Raw genomic sequence first — 15,044 nt, 5'->3', positions numbered from 1 at the left:
AACATGACAACCAAAACAAAATCCATGGGGTATAGCACAAGCAGTATTAATAGGGATGCTTATAGCAAAATAATCCCACTTATACAAATAGGAAATATCTCTCTCTTATAAAATATAGTTACCAGCAAATGTTGTAGAAAATAATAAACAAACTTTTTGCTAGAAGGAAAGACAGCTGAAAGGACAGAACATAATTAAATAAAATAAAGATTAAAATAGAAACATATAATCAAACTAAATAATGCCTTTTGAAAGATAAATAAAGTTGATAAACTTTAACCAGACACAAGAGCAAAAAAGATAGTTACAGATTAATAAGCTCAGAGATGAATGAGAAGTTACATCTTTTTTCAAAGAAATACAAGGCATCATAAGATGATACAACAAATTATATGCCAATAAAATGGAAAGCCTAGAAGAAATGGACAATTTCTTAGAAAGAACTAATCTCCAGAATGGAATGAGAAAGAAAATATGAACAGATTATCACTAATGAAATTGAATATGTAATTAAACCAAATCTTCCAAGAAACAAAATTACAGGCCTACACAGATTCTCAGGTGATTTCTGCCAAACATTTTGAGAAGAGGTTTCACCTATACTTCACAGAGTATTCCAAAAATTTCGAGAGGAAGGAAGGCTTTCTACCCCACATTTCTGTATCACACCACTAGTAAAACTGGAACAAATACCTCAAAAAATTAGAGATTAAATACTACTGATAAGCATAGATGCAAAATCATCACTAAATTGTTAGCAAATCAAACAATATTTTCAGAGGATTATACAATATGAATAAGTCCATTTTTTTCTAGGGATGCAAAATTGATTAAATACCCACAAATTAATCAGTATGATACACCACACTAACAACCTGAAGAATAAAAATTATATGGTCACATCAATAGAGTCATAAAATGTTTTGACAAATTTGGTATCTTTTTAAGAATATATTTCTCCTCAAAGTGGGTATAAAGAAACATACCTCAATATAGTTAAGTTCATATATGACAAGAACTCAGCTAACATGACACTCACTGATTAAAAGCTGAAAGCATCCCCAATAAGAGAAGGAAGAAGACAAGAATGCTCATTCTTACCACTTTTATTCAGTATAGTACTGGAAATTCTAGCCATAGCTATCCAAAATAAAAGTAAATAAAATATAACTAATTAAGAAAAGGAGTAAAAGTATCTGTTTGCAGATGAAATACTTTAAACAGAAATCCTAAAAATGGTGCCACAAAATTTCTAGGAGTTATCAACGCATTTGGTAAAATTTCCGAATGTAAAATTAACATACAGAAAACTTGCATTTCTACACACTAACAACAAGCTAATAGATAGAGAAAGTGAGAGAAATATCACTTTTACAGCTGGATTACAAAAAACAAAAAAAAATCAAGAAATGTTTCCAACCAAGGAGTTAAAAGACCTGTTCTCAGATAACTGTATAATATTTACAAAAGAAATTGAAGATAATGCAAACAGATGAAAGGATATACTGTGTTGGTAGATGAGAAAATAAATTTTTTAAATGACAGTACTAGCCAAGAAAATAAACAAATTATATTCAGTGCCTATCAAAATACCAAGGGCATTTTCAGAATTTACAATAAATAAATCTAAAATTTACTTGTAAACACAAAATAGTTGAAATCAATTAAAAAAAAGAAAGAAAAGAAAACAAACTAAAAACACAAACGCTTTGACAAAGAACTAAGAGGGTGTATCACTGTCCCTCATTTTAAACTACAATTAAAAGCTACAGAATTAAAAGAATATGGTAGTGGCACAGAACAAACAGAATAATGGAACACAAAGAAAGCTTCAAAATGAAATCAGACACTTATGGTCATTTATCCCATTACAAAAATTGAATATACAGTGGGGGAAAGGCAACCAACAGGCATATGAAACCGATCAACATCACTAACCATCAGAAAAATGCAAGTCCAGAACACAATGAGATTTTATGTCACTCCTGTCAGAATGACTATTATCATAAAGCTAACAAACATAAGTGTTCATGAGGATGTAAGAAAAACAACCATGATGCACTGCTGGAGTGAATGTAAATATGTGCTGCCACTGTGGAAAACAACATGGAGATATATCTGAAAATTAAAAATGAAATATATACCAACATTTCCATATCTGGATAATTATTTCAAGAAAATGATAACACTAATTAGAAAAGATAAATTCAAACCTATATTTACTGCAACATTATTCACAATAGACAGGATATAGAAGCATATTTATTGCTCATCAATAGATGATTGATAAAGAACATGTGTGTTTATAGTATATATATCTACCCAACTTAAATGCAGATTTATCAATATTTATATATACATACACACAATATATATTTATATGCACTATATATATGCACACACACACATAAAAATACAATGAGTTATTACTCAGCTCTAAAAAGAATAATTTCTTGTCATTTGCAACAAATTCGTAGATCAAGAGGGTAATATGCTAAGTGAAATAAGTCAGAAACAGAATGACAAATGCTGAATGATTTTACTCATATGTGGAATTTAAAACAAATGAACATAACAACACAGAAAAGGAGTTATAGTTAAAGAAAGCAACAGGTTGTTCACAAGAAGGAGGGAAATGGGGTAAGGAAAAGAAAAAGTTGAGGGAAATTAAGAGAGAAAATTTTCCAATTGCAAATTAAATGAGTCAGGGACAAGAAATATACTGTATGGGTATTAGTAATTAACAATAAAACTTCTTTACATAGCAACAAGTCATAACTAGGTATATTCTGGTGAGCAGCTTGAAATGTATTAAAAACTGCAAACAGTATGTTGTGTAAGAGAAACCAACACAGTGTTTAGATTAAAGTACACTTCAAAAACAAGGAAACATTTTTATAGAAAAAAATTAGACTTGCAGTCAACAGAGGCAGAGGTTGGGAAAGGAGAATTTGATTAATGCACTCAAAATCTACAAACCTCCAGCCATAAAATAAACGTGTTGTAAGGATGTCCCATAGTAAAATGAAAATTACAACTAATAGTGCTTTATGTGCTAAATGAATGTTGTTAAGAGAGTAGACCATAATGTTTCTCATCACAACCAAAAGACAAGTTGTATTTCTTTCAAATTGTATCTAAAAGAGATAATGAATTCTCCCTAAAGTTGCTATGATATTTATTTCATGATACTTGTAAATCAAATCACTATCCTGTGCACCTAAACTTACACAATGTTTTATGCCAATTATATCTCAAAAAAAAGTGGAAGAAAAAATGGAAAACCAATGGTCATTTTTTCCCATGTCATTTCTCATGATTGTTTTTGCAGCAAGAAATCTTGAGTCATGATATACTTATCCTAGGTAAAAATACTAATAAATAAGTGATTCTAATAAATTATACATAAAGATACTAATAAAATTAGTGTTTTGTCATGCCTTAAACTTTCTTCATGTTAAAAGCCCACTGCTTCTGTAGGCAACAAAATATCACTCTGTATATTCATCTAAGATTAGAGAATGGAAACAAATGGTAACCCTGGCTGCTTTTGCTGTGAGTGATAAAGTTCACTGTCTCTGACCGAAAGTCTCATCTCCACGACAGCATCTGTAATAAAGGAACCTGCTGGGTTGCTAAAAATCTCAGCATGGTAAAATCTCAGAACTCCTACAATTCTTAACTGTTTTGCAATGGGAATGCAATACTGACTAAGACTTGATTTTGGATAACAATGTGGTGTTTTCTCATGGTTGCAACAGGGGATGTGAGGATAATCCCTGTGATCCACAACAAACATTTTCGCTCAAGTGCTGGGCAAAGAACTGTAAAGGTTCTGCATTATTAGGACTGAGGACTGCTTTCAAAATGATGACTATGCTCACTCTATTCCAGGTAGTCCAAGGAAAGAAAGGTTATTGCAATTTCTAGTTGAACGGGAATAAGTCAGTGGCTCAGTTGCTATAAATAAGACAACGGCTGTTCAAAGCCATAATAAATTGTGTCAACAATGAGAATAAGACGAAAAAAATTAGACATAAGCTTAAATTAAAAAGGAGACACAGTCCTGTGCTGGGCTCTGGGGACAGGAAAATGTATATACCTCAGTCCAATTCAAGGGTTCATTATAATGGCCCTAATATCAGCTTGGGATTCAATGAACAGGTAACAATTAGTATACTGGGAGAAATAAAAACTACCTATCCCTGATTGGAAGGAAATCTGGTGGCTCAATGAAACTCTTAACTCACAGAGATTCTGCTAGATGCAGAGGAATAATTCACTGATGACTCAAATAAGACAAACAGTTGCTGCTTAACAATCCATTTTCACACACACACACACAATGGTAGACATATTTGTTGTACTTAGTGGGAAGAATTCAGTGGGCAGGTCTCAGATAATAGTTTTCAAACACCAGACTACTTTTCTACTTTTGCCAATAGTCTAGCTTTTGCAAGGTAGAATACTACAGATGGACAAATAAACAATATTCTTATTTAGGATTTCTAATTTTGAAAGTAAACTGTAGCTTTTCACTTTTCATTATAGAACCTTGTTAATATGATCGTGGTAAGAACCACTGTCTGATAAGAGAGCTGGAAACTAGCTGCTGAACCAGCCCATCTGAACCCCAGACTGCTAATGTAAGCAAAAACATAGCCACCATCAGAGTTGAGCTCACAAACTTAAAAGCTTGAAATTTCTGTTGTAGGAAAAAACCACTGCTGTCCAGACAAAGTTCTCCTGCTGCAAGTGGGCTATTTTCTTCTCTTGGTAAATTTCATATTGGTGGGATGTTGCTACATCTTACCCTGGCCCATTTGCCTTTTCTCCAGATTATCAAAGGCTTTCTTCACAACTGGTGACGCATTTTCAGGACTGAATCTTGCCATTTCAGTCTTATCAGCTGACACTGACTGCATGATTATGAGCAGAAGCCTTAGGCTCCCTGAACTTGCCTACAATTTTTCCAGCATTTCAGGGCATTTCACATTCTGAAAATGCTTCACCTTTAATTTTAAAATAATGGGAAAAAGTCAGAGTCTTCCATGAATATTTTATATTTCTAATATCTGCAGAAATTTGGTGTTCTTGCAGTTAGATAAATCTTTAATTCCACTACCCTCACTTCCTCCTACTCCACACATTTTAGATTGCAATTGGGTTACTGAATATGACCACTCCAACCAACGGGCTAGTACCTCTAAGATGCTTCCTGTGTGAAAGTTAGAAGGGGCACAATTTATGTGGGGTGTATAAACATACATTAAATATTTTCAATGGCACTGTCTCTTCTGTGTAAATTTGTGATTCTAAGAAGTAAATTAATTAGAAGTCAGTATAGTTATTGGTAAGGGGAAGAGAATCAGCTATTTTGGGGTGGGTGGGTGATGAAGAGACAGGAAAAATTCCAGCAAATGGGAATGGAATGCTTTAGGCCTCTGGAGGCATGAATTAAGAAGAAAATAATACTTTTTCTCCTGTACCTACTTCCACTTACTCTCTTGAGTTACTAGTCCTTGGACTATGAAAAGAACTAGTTTGTGGTGAAGAGTAAAGACCATAACGAAATATTTTGAAAACCATGAGAGTTTTGCTGTTTCAGGAAAGTAGATTTTGCTTAAAGTCAACATGTATTTTTCATTCACTAAATAGTAAAATTCATCCTTTGGCATGTGCTGTGCCTACTTTGCTGGTATACAAGTTAGACAAGGAAAGTGGGATAGACAGAAAACATCTGGAGGAGGTGGTTTCTGTGCTGAGACTGGAAAAGTGTAAGTAGGTAAAAGGAGGACACACAACTTCCAAGGATGAGCTGGAGCAAAAGTGGTGAGGTTGGAGCTAAAATAGTTGACAAGCATTTGCCTGGATGTATCTCCAGATACAGTGAAACATTAAGATATGCCAAGGTAGTCAGATGCCAATTTATAAAGAACTGACTAAACTAAGTTGAGTTTGTGGGCTTAGAGTTGGAAAAGCATTAAGTGCCACCCTGAGGATGTAAGCTGGCCTTTGGCTGGAACAGAAAAGCAATATAAATTATTGACTAGAAAATATAGTGTAGAATCTTGAGGGCAGGGAATGAAAGCACCCATTCGAATGCTTTGAGAACAGCGCAAATAAGACCATTGATAAAATTACTTCTTAAATTCTACCACGTGCTGAATGTGCCATCTGAGACTACATCATGTGACCTTTATGATTCCAGGGATGACATAATAGAGACCATGATCCCTGGGCCGATACCTGCATTTATCTCCTGTTCCAACCTATCCTAACTTAACACTTTTAATACTTTCCAGTATGAACCAGAAACCATTTAGTACTTTTCCCACTCTCCATGTTTTAGTCTTATTCCAAATTCTTCCATTTTCTCTTCTTCCTTACAAGAAATTATTTAAATTTACTCCCATATTGTTTCATCAAATGATCATATCAAATATCTCTTTTTTTTTAAATGGTAACTTACTCCCCATTTAACTCTTAATTCTATTAAAAAATAAAAGGAAAATACAGCTACACATCTATGTTTATCGTTCAAACAAGAAATTGGCAGATATTTGTCGACATTTTTCAACATCATTTTAATCTTTGTTACCTGTATAATATGGTAATCCTGTGGTAGATCAGTTGTAATTAGGATGACGTTCATAAACTGAAGATGGCTGATGAGTTGGCCTTGAAAGAGAGGTAGCTGATGTATCAGCTATCACTGGCACTAGAATCCGTGGGTTGCTCCCAGGTTGAAGTTTATAAAAACGACCTTCATTGGCAGATATGTTGTGATATGTATTTGGAAAAGTATAAGGCTCCACCATCAGTCCAAAATAATTGCTCTGTATGGGAGACAATATGCTGTACAGAGAAGTAGAATATTTATTTGTAATGAAGTTCACAACACGGCCATTTGCTTCAGTTTAGCTGCATTGATAGTGCCAGTGGACAGTGGTCAACTCATTTAAAATAGCACGTTGATCCACTGCAATTTGTTCTGTTGGTCTAACTGACCTTGATGATGGAGGAGAAAAATCACCTCTGATAAGGGTAGTTGTATCACCAATTATCTGGGTGGTAGAGGGCCTTCTTATTAGAGGCATGTTAAAATTTGCAGTAGGTTAAAAAGCACTTTCTCCACTAGCGTTAGCCACAAAACCAGAATTATGATTATCCACATTACCCCCTGCTTTAAAGTGCTTCTTTTTGAAATCTTCAGCCAATGAAGATACCAGAGAATCATTTTTAATCCCAACTCTTCTATTTACTCTAAGTAAAATCTGGGGACAGCCTCATTTAAAATTTGGATTATGATAGAACTGCAGCTACAACCAAAGGTGAAAATTTTTAGTAATATTTTAAATCAAAATACAAGCCAAAAATTAGCCTAACCTGTAAATCCTCAGATTTCACGTTTACAATGCAAAGATAATATCATCAAAATATGAACATTGCTGACGATATTTTTAAGTTTCTTGTTTGGAAACTACACATTTAAATAGAATAGTCATCAAATTTAAGAAGGTAGTATTTGCAGTAATGGTTTATGCCACGTTTTAAAAGCAGCATTAATACCTTTATTTTGATTTCTGTTAAGATTCAGAGTTTCAAGCAAAGTTTCTCATAATTTTGACTTCTTAAGGTACTGTCCTCATTTTTTAGAAAAAATAAAGTATTTTAGCCTTAGTAGTTTAATACAATTTTCAAAATCTATCTTAACATTTATATTACCATAGGATGATGTACAGAATAAAATTTTATATATAAGTTACCAAGTGGTATCTAAAATTTCTGTATACCTTTCTTAAAACAGAGACTTCTTTTTCTTTTGCCAGAAAGTCAACTAGACAAGCAGATCTTTGAAAATTCTGCTGCACTTTACCAAACCCATAAAGGTTAAGCTGTCTAACTAAACTTTTCATACTTCCAATTTGAAATATTCTGAAAGGGGGCTTTCTTTCCAAAACTTCCTTCTTAAAGACATCTTCATCAATCACTATGGAAGGTCCATTATCACCCCACCAGATGGATTTAAGTTTGTCACTCGCACCTTTTTTCCAGAGTTTTCTTGGAAATGACAGAGAACGAAAATCATTATCTTCATCTGGTTCAGAGACACAATGTATGTAACATGGTCTTTTAATCAAGGATCTTTCAGACAAATACTGAACAGCATTTTCTTCAATCATAGTCTTCAAGTCCAAGTCCACAAGGAATGTTTGATTACACAATAGAGATCTACCGGGGTTTCCTGAACCAATTGGTCCATCTTTATGAGACACAACTTGAATTTCTGAAGAAAAATATGCCATCTAAAGTAACTTTATCTACAGCTACCTTTTTATTCTGCATGATTTTGAGCACTGCATCTTCAAATGCTGCTTTGGTAGGCCTGCACAGATAAACTGCTAGGCCATCACAATGGTTCTCAACCTGAGTAGCTGTGACATCACAATACGACTGGTCTCCTAGCAACTCAAGTGTAATGTTCAGTCAGTGTTTACTTCTCATTTATCCAGTTAAAATGAAACATGTAGGATGTTTATTTTTATAGTGTGATCTGCAAATATTATCCACACAAAATCTTTTTAATAATTTAATTTTGGGGTCTATGAAATAAAACCAATATCCATCCTTTTGTACATAAATTTACACCAGATTGGGGAACAGAGTATAAATAATGCAGAAAATATATAAAATAATTTTAAATTTTGGAATTTACAGTGAAAACTGTTTAAAACCTCTACATAAAATTTATAACACTTTCATGATCAGTTGTAATTAAGGTGAAAAATAATTTGATTTGGAAATGGAAGTATGTATTTATCTGTGTACTTTACAATAAATAACTCTATATTCAAAATATTAGCAGAATAAATATCTGTTTATTTGGTATGTTTATAAATAAATGGTAAATATTTATGAAATAAAATTAGGTTAAAATAAGCAATCAAATTTAAGAAATCCCAAAGGGGGGAATTTTTGTTTTAAATTTCATTTCATTGCTATAAGTAAAAAAAATGTAATTTAATATTCTACTTTAAAATTACAAAAGAGAACATATTATTGTATATTTACAAATGTTTATGTTTGCCATTCTTTCACTCAGAGGTTTTTCATTCGCTAGAAGAAATAAATTTTTTGTCATGTTTATTATCCATACTCTTGTGGGTTCTGTTATGTGTTCCAAAATGATGTTGATAAATACATTTATGCACAAGATCCTTGGTTCAATAAGCAGTGCCTCCATTAAGGGGCAAAGAAATAAACAATCAAAAACAAAGAAACAACAGTATATGTGGTTTGGGGTGAAAAAGACCAGGCAATTCATTTTAGGTAGCAGTACATTTCTCAGTTCTGAAACAGTTGGCATTGTTAGTATAATACGGCATTTTAAGGCAAGTGTTTTGTTCACTAATTGTAAATAATAGCTATGTTCTGTATCAGTAAACTGAAGTAAATGCTGTTCTACAAAACTTTATATTTTTATTTAGTAATAAATTCCGTTAAACTGAAGCCAAATTCAAAATGAGTGATAAAATTTTTAAATAAATAAATGTACACTCAAGCTACAAAGAAAATTTTTCCTTCAGTATCTATAAATTCCATTCTAAATAAATATTAGCAACCTGAATTCATGGCATATTACAAGTATTATAAACTATAGTTAAGTTGTGTTTAGTCCTGATACATAAATATTATTTAACATACACAAATCAATATATGTGATATCATCCCTTAAAAAACAAAGAACTCAAAAATAACAATCTCAAAAAATGTAGGAAAATTATTGACAGATCTGATCATAACTATTTTATAAAAATATTCTTTACAAATTTGCTCTACAAAGAATGTAACTAAACATAATAAAAGCCATATATGAAAAAACCATGACTAACATCAATTTCAATATTAGCATACAGGAATGTTTTACTCTGGTCCAGTAATAAGAAAAACTAGCTCACTTACACAAGTCCTAAATTACATTACTAGAAGTCCTAGCCAGAACAATCAGTCAAGAAAAATATAAAAGTCATCCTACTTGTAAAAAAGCAGTGAATTTTTACAGATGACATAATTATGCATAGATAGAAAACTCCATAGACACCTCCAGTGACTGTTAGAAATAACCAACAAACTCAGTAAACTTGCAGAATACAAAATCAATATACAAATATTCATTGCATTTTTGTATAGTAACAACACATTATCAGAAAGAGAAATTAGGAAAACAATTGTGTGTTAACTTATATCAAATAGAATAATATAGGAATACATTTGGTATGTGAAATAAAAGATCTTAACATAGATCTATAAATTTCAGGTGCAAGAAATAAAAGAAAACAAAATAAATAGAATGATATTCTTTGCTCATGGATTGTATACAATGTGAGGAAATATTCTAATCAATCTTTTACATGTTCAATCTCTCCAGCACTAATTATTGAGGAGAATGTCTTCATTTTGTACTCTTGCTTACTTTACCATGGGTTAACTGATCATAGGTGTGAGGAATTATATCTGGTTGATCTATTCTCTTCTTTTGATTGGTGTCTGTTTTTGAGCCAGTAACATGTTGTTTTAATTACTAAAGCTTTGTAGGAGTGTTTAACATCAGAGAACTTTACACCATTAAATTTAATACTCTTATTCAAAATTATTTTGTCAACTTATGGTCTTTGTGATTATATATAAATTTTGAAATTATTTGATCTATTTAATGGAAAATTCTCATGGGTATTTTGATATGAATCACACTAAATGTAGATTCCTTTGGGTAGTATGGTTGTTTCAACCACATTGTTTCACATCGTTAACATAAGAGATCTTTTCATTTCTTTGGATAAATTTTAATTTCTTCATCAATGTTTTCTGTTTTTTTATGTATAGGTTTTCACCTTATATATTAACTTCATTTCTAGGTGCTCTTTACATAAATATATATAATTATATATATAAAATTTGTAAACTAGTTTCCTACACAAATACAGCAGGCAGAAGGCAGTGACAAGACATATTCAAAGTCATCAATAAAATAAAACTGGGTTCTAAGATACTTTATGATGCAAGGCTATCTTTGAGAATTGAAGGAGAGATAAATAACTTGCACACAAGCAAATACTAAAAGAATTTAGCAAGAGAAAAAGAAATAATGAAAGATCTACTCTAAATAAAATAGAAGCAGGACACTATAAAGAAGAGAAAGGCATAATTAGAAAGGCAATAGATTCAATGACTTACAACAGAATAAATATTATGTTGTAAAACAGGACATTAAAATTTTTAAGTGTCACAGAGTGAAACAGGACAATACAGGGAGTTTTCTTCTTGTTTCTGTTCTCTGTAGGATGGATTTGAGTTTGTGTTCTTTTCAGCTAAAATAAACAGATATAGTACGGGTCAATATAAATACAAAACAATGTAACCATAAATCAAATACTAACAATGAAGTCACAAAGAAAAAAGAAACCAAAATAGTAAAAGAAAACTTATCAAGCCACAAGGAGAAAAAAAATTAACAAAAAGGAAATACCAAATCACCTGGGAAATGAAGTTCATAATGGAAATAAACACCAGTCTATCAATAATTATCACAAATGTTAATGGACTTAGTGCTTCAATAAAAAGATATATATTGTCAGATGGGATAATATAACAAGACCCTACATTATGAAGCATACAAGAGACCCACAATAGTAAGAGGAACACACATCAATTGAAAATCAGAAGATGGAAAATTATATTCCATGCAAATGCACTTGACAGGAAAGCAGGACTAGCAGTACTGACTTCACACAAAATAGAATTTACAAGAAAGGCCATAGAGAAAGATAAACAAGGACATGACATAATGATTAAAGAAGTAATACAACGTGAGGATATTATACTCATTATGATATATGCACTCAATATAGGAGCACCTAAAAGAAAAGCAAATACTAATAGATAAAAAGAGAGAAATCCCTGGGAACACAATCACAGTAGGAGACTACAGCTTCCCATTACCACCACTGGACTGGTCTTTCACACAGAAAATTAATAAAGGAACAAAGATACTAAAAGTCATTATAAAATAATTAGAGATGGTTGACATTTTCAAAACAGTACTTCTCCCCAAAAGAGAATATACATTCTTTTCCTGTGCACATGGAACATTTTCTAGGAAAGATTATGAACTCAGGCACTGAAGAAGCCTCAACAAATTTAAGAAGATAATAATAATTTCAAGCAGCTTTTCTGAGTATAATAGCATGAAACTAGAAATCAATCACGGAAAACCAGGGAGGAAAATAACAGCATCCAGATTAAAAACATGGTACTAAAACAAGGGGGGTAGGTGATGAAATAAAAGAATAAATTAAAAAATATCTTGAGAAATATGACAAAACACTACACAAAGTCTATGGAATACAGTAACAGCACTCTTAAGAGGGAAGTTCAGAGTGACAAGACCCTCCTAAAAGTAGAAGAACATTTTGTAATAAATAATCTAATTTTCTATGTAAACTAATCAAGAAAAGAAGAGCAAACAAAACCAAAAGTCAGCAGAAAGAAGGAAAAAATAAAGATGAAGGGAGGAAGAATAAAATAAAGTTAAAAAATAAAAAAAAAATCAATCAAACTCTTTTTTGAAGTAGTAAACAAAATAGACAAATCTCTGGACAGGCTCACCAGCAAGAAAAGAGAGAGAACAAAAATAATATAAGAAATGAAAATGGAGAAACTACAAAGTGTACAACAAATTTACAATATATCATAAGGGAATACCATAAGCAACTGTATGGAAACAAACTGGATAACCAGGAAGAAATGGAGAAGTTTTTGGAAACATTCATCCCAGCAATATTGCATCAAGAAGAGATTAACCATTTGAATAGACAGATCACCAAAACTGGAATAGAATTATCAATTAAATAAAAAATCTCTGCAAACGAAATTCAGACCCAAATAGCTTCACTGAGGAAATTGACCAAACATAGAAGGAAAAATCCATACAATTCCAACTCAAATTCTTCCAAAAGATTGATATGGAGGAGTACTCCCAATCTCACACCATAAGGTCAAAATCAAACCGATAAGAAAACCAAAGACACTACCCCAAGAAGAATACTATAGGCCAATATCATTGATAAACATAGATGTAAATGTCCTTAAGAAATTATTAACAAACAGAATCCAACAGCATTTAAAAAAAAGATCATTCACCATGAACAAGTTGGGTTCATCCCAGGAACACAAGGATGGTTTAACATATGCAAATCAATTAATAAATTATGAAACACCATATCAAAAAAAGAGAAGACAAAAACGATATGATCATCTCAGTAGATGCAGAAAAAGCATTTGATATAATTTAACACCTATTTGCAATAAAAGTTCTTATCACAGTGGGCATAGAGGGACCATATTTCAACATAATGAAAACTATTTACCACAAACTTATAGCCAGCAAAATACTCAATGGTGAAAAACTGGAAAACTTCCCACAAAAACCTGAGACAAGACAAGGATGCCCATTCTCACACTTTCAATTCAATATAGTCTTGGAATTCTTACCCACAACGATCAGGCAAGAAAAAGAAATAAAAATTCAGACTGGGAAAGAAGAGGTAAAATTGTCACGATATTCAGACATGACACTATATATAGAAAATTGTAAAAGCTTCACAAAATATAACTTAGGCAATAAAAGGAAATGGGAAAGGTAGACAGAGTAATGTACAAACCATTTAGATTTCTTTACACTACCATTGAATCAACAGGAAAACAAAGTATAGAAACATCCCCTTTTATAACTTCACCCAAAACTATAAAATGTTTAATCAAAACTCTGACCAAGGAAGCAAATGACTTATACATAGAAAACAAGAAAACATTGATTAAGGTAATCAAGAAAGATTTGAAGAATTGAAAAGATACCCAATGGTCTAATAATTGAAGAAATACTATTGTTTAAATGGCCATACTGCCCAAGGCAATCCACAGACTTAATCGGAGTTCCTATCAAATTATGCAAAACATTTCTTTTTAGGAATGAAACAAATGATTATAGGACTTATATATAATCAAAAAAAATCCATAATTTCCAAAACAATATTGAAGACAAAGAAATAGGCTGGAGGAATAACCCGCCTGGACTCCATACACTTTTGCAGAGCTACAATAATCAAAACGACATGATATTGGTACAGAAACAGGCATATGGACAAATGCAACAGAATAGAGAGCCTAGGAGTAAATCTACAGGCCTATGTTCAATTAATATTTGACAGAGTAGCCAAGAATATGACAGAGAAAATTCCATCTCTTCACCAACTGGTGTTGGGAAAACTGGATAGCAGCATCAGAGCAATGGAGTTGGAACACTCCTTCACTCCATACACAAGTATAAACTCAAAATGACTTGAAGACTTAAACATAAGCCAAGACACAGTAAATCTCCTAGAAGAAAACATACGCAAAACACTCTGAGATGAATCTCAGCAATTATCTTATAGAACAGCCTACCCAGGTAATGGATGTAAGAGCAAATTTAATAAATGGGACCTAATTAAACTTATAAGCTTTTGCACAGAAAAGTGAACCATAAACAAGTCAAAATGACAACCTACAGGATTAAAGAAAATATTTAGAAGTGATGCAACTGAAAAAGGCTAAATTTCTAAAATATAAAGGGTTCATACAACCTAATAATAATAATAAAAAAAAACAAGAAACCCAATATGAAAATTTTCAAAAGCCCTAAGCAAGCAAATCTCCATTAGAGACATACAAATACCACATAGAAATATGAAAAAAAAAAATTGCTCACTATCTTTATCAGAGAAGGGAAATTCAAAACTTTAATGAAGTATCAACTCACAATAGTCACAATGGCCATCATTCAAAACTCCACAAACAATAAATGCTGGGGAAGCTGTAGAGAAAGTGACCACTCCTACACTGTTGGTAGGAATAGAGTTTGTTGCAGTCTTTGTGGAAAACAGGACGGTGATTCCTCAAAAGAATAAAACTAGACTTAACATATGATCCAGCAATCCCACATC

General features: G+C 32.2%; 1 long non-coding RNA gene across 5 annotated transcripts in view; it reads right to left on the bottom strand.

The window, feature by feature from the left end:
* LOC140694061 (uncharacterized) overlaps positions 1–8,444 on the bottom strand; it is a 36,681-nt gene extending 28,237 nt beyond the window's left edge. For 4 of the 5 annotated variants that reach the window (XR_012069806.1, XR_012069809.1, XR_012069810.1 and 1 more), the window contains exons 1-2: positions 8,335–8,444; positions 6,602–6,858 (exon numbers count right to left, since the gene is read on the bottom strand). This is a non-coding gene — a long non-coding RNA (uncharacterized lncRNA). The other variant, XR_012069807.1, reaches the window with a different exon arrangement.
* Between the last annotated feature and the right edge of the window lie 6,600 nt (positions 8,445–15,044).

The sequence above is a fragment of the Vicugna pacos genome, unplaced genomic scaffold (genome assembly GCF_048564905.1).
Source record: "Vicugna pacos unplaced genomic scaffold, VicPac4 scaffold_20, whole genome shotgun sequence".
In the NCBI taxonomy this organism is placed as follows: domain Eukaryota; kingdom Metazoa; phylum Chordata; class Mammalia; order Artiodactyla; family Camelidae; genus Vicugna; species Vicugna pacos.
This window is presented reverse-complemented; position numbering and strand designations above follow the sequence as displayed.